Source organism: Macaca thibetana, unplaced genomic scaffold, assembly GCF_024542745.1.
Source record: "Macaca thibetana thibetana isolate TM-01 unplaced genomic scaffold, ASM2454274v1 unplaced_scaffolds117, whole genome shotgun sequence".
Lineage (NCBI taxonomy): Eukaryota > Metazoa > Chordata > Mammalia > Primates > Cercopithecidae > Macaca > Macaca thibetana.
This window is the reverse complement of record NW_026088906.1, coordinates 2,951-9,627: the sequence shown is the minus strand read 5'-3', so window position 1 is coordinate 9,627 and position 6,677 is coordinate 2,951. Positions and strand designations below refer to the sequence as shown.

The 6,677-nt window shown below is 47.4% G+C and overlaps 1 long non-coding RNA gene across 1 annotated transcript; it reads right to left on the bottom strand.

Moving 5' to 3' along the window:
* Positions 1–5,648: 5,648 nt before the first annotated feature.
* LOC126947311 (uncharacterized) lies at positions 5,649–5,995 on the bottom strand. The gene is made up of 2 exons (XR_007723014.1): positions 5,898–5,995; positions 5,649–5,763 (listed from the first exon to the last, which is right to left on the bottom strand). It is a non-coding gene; the product is annotated as an uncharacterized LOC126947311 (long non-coding RNA).
* Between the last annotated feature and the right edge of the window lie 682 nt (positions 5,996–6,677).

Here is a 6,677-nt window from a genome sequence, read left to right as displayed (position 1 = left end):
ACCAGCTCCTGTTCTACGGCCAGACGAGCCCAGTTCAGACCCAAATTCAAACCTTCTCAGGATTCAGCCTGTTTGGCCATCAGTAAACAGGGCTCTGGAGAAAACAGCTGCCATGTCCACATCTCGGTCCCTCTCCCTTCAGGGGTCCACAGAGGGATCCTCAGCGGCTTTCTCGTCCCTGCCCCGGCTCCCGAGCAGCTGCAGCATTTGCCAGGGTGACCTCGATCAGCTCAGCCGGCGTCACTCACCCATCACGAGACTAGAACCACAGCACTCCCAAGACAGCCTCATTCCTCGGAGCTCAGGATCAGAAGGGCAATGAGGACACACACATACACTTACCAAGGTGGCTGTGCCTGGCCAACGGGAGGCTCAACTAACTACACGCTCCAGTTCTTTCTCTATTGTAATCAGTTAACTTAAGGCCCAGGGCAGTGGCTCATCCCTGTAACCCCCGTGCTTTGAGAGGCCAAGACAGGGGGACTGCTTGAGCCCAGAAGTTTGAGACCAGCCAGGGCAACATAGGGAGGACCTCGTCTCTGTAGAAATACAAAAAATTAGCCACGCACGGTGGCATGCACGTATAGTCCCAGCTACTCAGGAGGCTGAGGTGGGAGGATCGCCTAAGCCTGGGAGGTCGAGGCTGCAGTGAATCGTGATTGCACCACTGCACTCCAGCCTGGGAAACAGAGTGAGGCCCTGTCTCAAAAAAAAAAAAAAAAAAAAAAAAAAAAATTGTTTAACCTAGCTTTGAGAAACTCGAATGAATGAAAAACTGAATTTAAAACAATCGCATAATAAATCACACAGTCCCTCCAAGGGAAGTCAAAGCGGGTGGAACTGATCATTTGTGGGGTGTTTGGCTCACGTATTTTGGTTTTCAAATTTTGACCCTACACATTTGTTACATATTTACAATCTGAAAAAAAAAAAAAAAAAGTTATTTATAGCGGAGGACCCTGGAATTAAAGAGAGATTTTCTTCATGCCTGAAAGTGTACATCACATACCACAAGGATCTATGCTTTGTGTGGAAACTTGAAAATAAAAAGTCACAGGGAGATCAACACCAGCTTTGTCCCACATCTTCAGATGCTCAGCTAACTGCAGTGACTGCTCTCAAATTCTCCACCCATTCCCTCTGGGCAAGTTCCAATTAGGTAACGATTAGGGAAAAAAGAAGCTTCAATCCCTCCCATTGCACACCCAACTTTCACAGACCCAAAAATCCAGCTAAAGCTGGTGAAAGAGCAGTGAAAGCCATGCTGGAATCCCCTCTGTGAAACAGACACTCATGTTCACGTTCCCAGCGTGAAGGTCAGCCCAGAGCCGGGCTGGACCCACAGCAGCAAAACCGTGACACCCGTCACCAGGATTACAGAAGCAACGTCTAGGTCAGAGATTAGTGACTGCCAAAAATAAGGTGAAAGTTGCCCCCAAAGCCAGTGAACATGGGAAAACCTGGGCAGGTTTCCTTCGCAAAGAAAGTGAAGAAAGTTTAAGACGCTCAGAAAAGCAAGAAACGAGTGCTAAGCATTACTTACCATATGAGCTGTATGTTAAAATCTTTTTTTTTTAACTACCAGTGCTAGAAATAAGTTTCATGCCAAGGATTTACAAAAAAAAAAAAAAAAAAAACTTTGAAAAATATTCGTGAGAACCAAGTCACACAAGAAAAATTAAAACTTGAGAATTTCTGAAAAATTTTAGACATCAAGTTTTAAAAAAATGAAATGCTTCCTGCGTTAGGTACGGTTCAGATTCCCACGTGAATCACCAAGTGTGACACACAAACATGGGGATAGGCATATATTTCTTTTAGCCGGGAATGGCGGTATGTGCCTGTGGTCCCAGGTACTTGGGAGGCTGAGGTGGGAGGATCACCTGAGCCCAGGAGGTCGAGGCTGCAGTGAGCCGAGATCACACCACTGCACTCAAGCCTGGGTGACAGAGTAAGACCTTGTCTCACAAAGAAAAAAAAACAAAAAAACAGAAGAATATACTTCTATGTTTTATTATTGTCTCTTGGCAAAAAAACTAAACTAGCCCCAATATTGCCTTAGATGTAATTTAACATCCCCAGTTTACAAAGGGGAAAATGAGGTCAACAGCCAAGACCAAAGAGATAACAAATGCAATGGTGCGTTCAGGACAATGACTACAATTATAAAATATTCAGTTCAATTTCTACCCTCAGCATCAAGGCAGGGGTTCATCATAATGGGTATTGGAGGTTCAAAGAAAGTTTAGGCTGAGCATTAAAAAAAAAAAAAAAAAGGGGGGGGGGGGATTTTAATGCTGGTGCAATCACAGGAGACTGCGGCCCAGCCATCCTCAGCGCTGCAGGTACTCACGGGGGGGTCTTGGCCATACTACGTCCCCACCGGTGGCCACACAGAAGAGGTGGTCAAACTTTTTTAGGAGTGAGATCAAAAATGTTCAGTCTAAAAACCTACTTTTCTAGGGGGGAGAAAAGAACGAGAAGCTCTCATTCAGGGTATTTGTAAAAGGCTGTTTCTAGCGCACTGGTAGATAAAAAGGGCCGGGGCCCTCGGGTTAGCGTCAGCGGGCGCCCACCTGGCTGGGCGCACAGGGACTTACCTCAGTGATAGTGTTCAGGGCTGTGTCTGCCCCGATGCTGAAATCGGAACGCGGCACATTGCTGGACACAGTAGCGGGAACCATGACCATGGGCACACAGAACTCCTCGTGCTTCTCCCGGGTGGCTGACAGCTCTAGGAGTCCCATCTAAATTGACCCAGTATCTACACGCTGGCTACTCAGAGGCCATGGTGTGGAACGGCCAGGACATCGCTTAGTCATACAGGGGCACAAGCACCTCACTTGCCACTCCTGTCTATTTCATCAAACCCCATTTTCTCCTGAATATTGACCATAGCAAAGTCATTAGCCTTCGAGATGCATTTGAAACATCAACTTGCTTTGTTCAAGAGGTTTAAGACACACGTAAGTCTTTCTTGCCATGCTCAACACACACGGCCGGCCCTCTCTGAAGTCAGTGTTTCTGGAACAAAAGCCTTGGCCTGCCCCGTGAACATTCACGCTGAGCACACTGTGGCGAGGCCGCTTGGCAGCCAGCAGGGGGCAGAAGAGAGCCGCAAGTGCCACGTGGGGTCCCTGCAAACTGCACCTCTCTCCCTCAATCAAGGGGGGTGCCTCCTGCCCATCCAGCGGCTTCCTCCAAGGCCTTCCTCCAAGGCCTCTTTAGCTGCCACAGCACTGACTTCAGACTGCTCAGCCAATGGGGCAACAGATTCAACAGAGTTCCATGTTGTTAAAGGAAAACTTCTGTTACCAGGCAACCTTAATATCAGATTCAAGGTAAAATAACCAACAAGATTGTTTCCAAACCAACATGCTACTAGTGCCTTATCCTTCAATGCTGCTTAAACATGGGGAAGTATGAGGAAAAAAGAGCATGGCACTTACTTCTTAAAAAATAACACCTCTTCCAGGTTCATGTTACCCATATCATAAAGACTTAGAACTGTGGATTCCCTACAGAAATGTGGAGTGGGGGTGGATCCCCACCGCTGACCCAGCCTCCCCCCAGGTCAGTCACCCCCCCCCCCACACGGGGTTCACACCTCTCCAGGCCCTGTCACCTCAACAAGGAAAGGTGGCATCTCTGAGCTCTCTTCACAGGGAGCACCCGAACGGGAGCTAGAGAGACACACAGACACACCCACAACTGCTTTAAAATCCTGAAATGCAATACATATTCAAGGACTTCATTATTAGTTTTTTTAAAACTGTAAGAACAGAGTGAGCCTGGTTTTAACCTCTCTGCCACAATAACACCGTGTACATCTGTCTTTTACTGTTTGTTCCTTCTCCAGCAGCTGCTGCCTGGCTGGCCGACTGCAGAAGAAGAGCCTCTGGTACTCCCGGTGGGCCCTCGGGAAAAGCGTGAGCACCACGATCACGTCTCAGGACGCACACGTTAGGGTCGCCCACAGACCGCCATTCCCAATGCCTAGAAGGCACTGAACGGGCCTCCTGCTCTTTGTAAATGTCAACTCTCCTAAGCTATGTTGTGTTGAAAATTTTTAACTGCAGTCCACACATACTTCTTTTTTCAGTCTTGTTTTTATCCTAGAGGCATATTATGGAAAATGAAGTTTGCAAGGTTGAAGGGTTTTCTGAAAGTCGACTTCTAATCCTGGAAGGAAGGAAAAAAAAAAAAAAAAAAATGGGCCAGATGTGGTGCTCACGCCTGTAATCCCAGCAGTTTGGGAGGCTGAGGCGGGCAGATCGCTTGAGCCCAGGAGCTCGAGACCAGCCTGGAAAACATGGCAAAACCCTGTCTCTACTAAAAATACAAAAAAAAAAAAAAAAAAATAGCTGGGCGTGGTGACATGTGTCTATTCCCAGCTACTCAGGAAGCTGAGGTGGGAGGATCACCTGAGCCCAGGAGGTGAAGGCTGCAGTCAGCCTAGATTTGCATCACTGCACTCCAGCTTGGGCGACACAGTGAGACCCCGTCTCAAAAAAACAAAAAGCAAAAACAACTGTATAAATCATTACAGAAGGGAGCTGGCCGAGCACAGTGGCTCATGTCTGTAATCCCAGCACTTTGGGAGGTCGGGGTGGGCAGATCACCTGAAGTCAGGAGTTTGAGACCAGCCTGGCCAATATGGCAAAACTCCATCTCTAATAAAAATACAAAAATTAGCTGGGCGTGGTGGCGGGTGCCTGTAGTCCCAGCTACTCAGGAGGCTGAGACAGGAGAATCACTTCAACCTCGGAAGCAGAAGTTGCAGTGGGCCAAGACTGTGCCACTGCACTCCAGCCTGGGCAACAAGAGCAAGAGTCCACTTCAAAAAAAAAAAAAAAAAAAAAAAAAAGGGAGCTAATGTTTTTCATTTAAGGGAAGGGAGAAGAACATTCAGTATTTATACATCTCACGCACACATCTGCAGTGGTGGCCTCAAGTATTCAAGATACACATTCCTACAAACATAGCTCAAAACTACTCACCAAGTTACATGCTAAAAACTCATGCATTGTAAGAATGCTACATTATATTTTTTAAAAGCATCTGTATCCAATATTTTAGCATACTGGCAGTTTTCCCTTCAGGTGCTGTATGCCTAAATTATTACATGTTTAGTCATTCATTTTAGAATTTATGACTTCCTTTAGACAAAAGAAATATATTTAAACATAAGCTACTAAATTAATGACTTAGGGGAAAAATTACTAAATTAACTTGGAAGTTAAACTTTGCAAACTGAATTTGTTGGACCTCATGTAAGCTAGATGATCAGTTTTTTAAATTGTTGTGTGTTTCCCTCGAGGATGGAAGTCTCCTCTTGTCTCTCATCCACTGTGCACACCACTGCAGCCCGCACCTGTCCTCCACGGCGCCACAGTGCGGCCTGCAATTCACCCTGTACCACGCCTTCCACACCTTACCTGAAAGTCACTAAGTATAACCAAGAAGGCAATGAAAAGCAGATAAATGACCTCCACCCCCACATCCAGCATGCAAATGTTAAACATTCATCAAAGTAAAACCAAAAACCAAAAACAAAAAACCCATGTTAGCTCAAGATTGTAACTGGTAGAGTTATGTGCATGGCAATTTTAAGAGTCTAGTTAAGTAAAAACCTAATTGAAAGTCTCAAGAAATACGAAGTTTATACAAGAAGACATCTGCAAACATTGACAGTGAGGAGAGGACTTCACTCTGCATCCAGCCTGTCCTGGAAGCCACGGCCAAATGCCAGGTTGTATAGATCTGAAAAGCAGAAAAAAACAAGCGTTGAAATGTGTACAGTTTCAGCAATGTACAAATTCGATATAGGATGCTCAGAAACCTTGAATTTCCAATCAGAAAACAGGAACATGAGCAAGTTCCCCAGCAGTGCCCACCTTCTGCCTATGGCACATGTAACAGGAACGCTGGCCACCTCGGGGGGACAGAAGCTTCCTGGTCACATTCGCTCTGGCAGCCGCACAGCTGGCCCTGCCACAAACACCTGGCTAATACTGAAGAACCACCCGCTCCCTGGGCTTTGCTCACTCTAGCCGGGAGAGCGTATTTACAGAGTACATTATCGACTGAGCCCTCGTTCAATGCGTCAAGCTTGTTGGAGGCAGGGCAACCCCATTCCTGGCCCAATTAAGTGAACTGAGCAGAGCAAATGTCCCCAGTTGGACGGCACTCAGTCACAACAGCAGCAGCCACTGTTCACAGGGCGCTGGCTTCGTGCCGGGAACAGTTCCAAGCGTCTTCTTTCTGTCCGAGGAATGTGCACTGCAACCCTGTGGGGCCGTTTGCAACGTCCACCAGAGTTCTGAGGCAGCCGAGTCCAGGCTGTCTGTGGGCCTCACCGCGTGGCCGTCCATGTCCCCTGCAGACCAGACCTCACTGCAGGGACTGCGGGTTCCAGGGCTGCCTTGAGGCACATGCTCCCCTTCGCCACCTCTTCCTGGCCCCTGACACCAACCCTCACCACTGCTGCCAACACTTTATTTTCTCATGGCTCCTGAGGGGCCTGTTCTTTCTGCCCTTCCCTGCTCCCTGCGTCCGGCTTGGAGGATGCCCACATCAACGCCAACGCTCACGTAATCACCACCCCTTCCATGGGGCTTGATGCCTAGGAGTCTCAATATCAGAAAGTCAGATTCCTGTGCTTCTTGGAGAATTTC